General features: G+C 37.7%; 1 protein-coding gene across 1 annotated transcript in view; it reads left to right on the top strand.

Moving 5' to 3' along the window:
* Positions 1-2,427, top strand: part of LOC106879253 (elongation of very long chain fatty acids protein 4) — a 75,028-nt gene that overhangs the window by 465 nt on the left and 72,136 nt on the right. The gene's annotated exons all lie outside the window — the stretch shown is intronic.

The raw sequence follows: 2,427 nt of genomic DNA on the forward strand, positions 1-2,427 counted from the left end.
GATTTGCACTACCAATACCTGCAAGTAAGTTCTGCTCATTGTGGATCCTAACATGTCTTTTAAGACCCCCATTGGATTTGCAAACCCTCTGGCACACACCACATTCAAACGTGTGCACAGACATATAATATATGTATGTGTGTGTATATGTTTGTGTGTCTGTGTTTGTCCCCCCAACATCGCTTGACAACCGATGCTGGTGTGTTTACGTCCCCGTAACTTAGCGGTTTGGCAAAAGAGACCGATAGAATAAGTACTAGGCTTCCAAAGAATAAGTCCTGGGGTCAATTTACTCGACTGAAGGGGGGGGCTCCAGCATGGCTGCAGTCAAATGACTGAAACAAGTAAAAGAGTAAAAGAGTATTGCTTTATTATTTTAGCATTTCTAGTTATTGAACTGCAATCATGATGGAGCATGGGCTTTTAATATTTTAAGGTAGTGGTCCCCAAACTTTTTCCATCACAGACTGGTTCGATGCAAGACAATTTTTCCATGGATCTGATATCAAATTCTTAATGCAATAAAGTGCATAGCATATAATTTAATTAATTACACATACCAAATGACCCACTACCAAATGATTGACAAATGCAGTACTGGTTGACCCTTGGTTTAAAGGATTCAATCAACCCCAGTACAACAATTATTTCAATCTGGTTGTCATCTATCACTCTATTTGTGAAACTACAAATTTATGAGTCATGACGCAATACAACACAAATATGAACTGAAGCATGCATAAGGGATGATGGTCAGTTTGTTGCTATACTAAAAGGAATACATGGTTGCAGCACAATCTACTGAACCCCGCTCACCATCACCACCACCACCACCACCACCACCACATCATCATCATAATCATTTTTACATCTATTTTTCCATGCATGCGCATGTTAGATGAGTCTTTTTCAACACAATATCTTACCATTCATGAGCCTCTTTTATAATTTTCTTTGTGAAGTTCAATATCCTGAGAGCATTTTTACCACTTCTGTCTGTCTCCCTAGATTTTTCCTCTTCCTCATTTTCCTTCCACTTGGAGTAGTTCTTCTGCTTCCTACACATTTTTCTCATTCAGTGGCCTTCAACAATAATATTTTCAAACTTCTTTCTTTTTATTATTAATGAGAATGAATTGGCTGCTTTCATTTTCCTCACATTTTTCCCAAACGACATCTTGATTTCCTGACATACTGTTTTGTGATACAGGATATTTTACTCTTCTGAACCTCTCTTGCAGAGAACTGACAAAACCCCTTGCTTTGTGCTTCTCTTCAAGCTATATACACTTGTCTCCAGGTATCTCTCCTGCTGAAACAACCAAGATGAGAAGATAAGGACATTAATCTGTATATGTGTGGATATATGTGTCTATTTATGTGTGTGTGTGTGTATATATATATATATATATATATATATATACAAATGTGTGTGTGTGTATAAAATTGTAATGACCTTGAGTAACATAAGACAAAAGCGATTGTCTTTATTATTGTGGTTGTGTTAAGTCTCTGTAGACTAAAACTAAACCAGTTTTGATTCCTGTTTGGGAACATTCCATTTATAACAATAATGTTATTTGGAAAGGCTTCCTATTTCTAATCTGCTACAAATTTGAAGCTTCAAGTCTCTTAAAAAAGGATTTTTTTTTTTAGTTTAAAAAAAACAAATGGTGTCGCTTTGCAATGGAAAGTCATGTTTTCTTTGTATCCCAACCAACAACAATAAACTTACATAGAATAAAGACGGCTCTTGTTTACACAAGATAATCTTGTTATTAGCAGTTCCAAAGAAACCCCTACATAGTAATTTTTATCTGTTAGACATAGCAGTCAAAGTTTCTTCAAATCATTACATGCCACTTAAAAAAAAAAAAAAAAAAAAAGAGAGGAAAAAGATGACAGATACATTTAATAATGATGTCTGAATAAAAAGACAAGAAAATGCTGCATAGAATGGTTTCGATAATGCACACCTATCATCAAAACCATTCAATGCATGAGCTAAGGCTAAACTACAAGAATATCTAGAGTAAAGAATGGGGCTAAACTACAAGAATAATTACAGTAAGGAACTTATGTAACATATGGGCCCCAACCCCTAGCAAGCGGGGCCTCATATCTGGGGGGGGGGGGCTGGTGCGCATTGATGCCGTCGAAAGGTAGGCCCCGAAACAGCGCGCATTCTCTCCTGATGACCCCATACACTTGCTGGCTTCCAGTATGCGGAGTTCTCGACTGGTTGTTTATGGAAGACCAGCAGTCGCCCATGCATACCAGCCTCTCCTCCTCATATCACTGATATTATCGAAGGGAAAGGCAAAGGCTGATACAGCTTGGTACCAGTGATTTTGCAACTCATTTCTACAGTTAAGTGAACTGGAGCAACGTGAAAGTCTTGCTCAAGAACACCACACAGCCTGGTCC

This window comes from Octopus bimaculoides, chromosome 13 (assembly GCF_001194135.2).
Source record: "Octopus bimaculoides isolate UCB-OBI-ISO-001 chromosome 13, ASM119413v2, whole genome shotgun sequence".
NCBI lineage: Eukaryota > Metazoa > Mollusca > Cephalopoda > Octopoda > Octopodidae > Octopus > Octopus bimaculoides.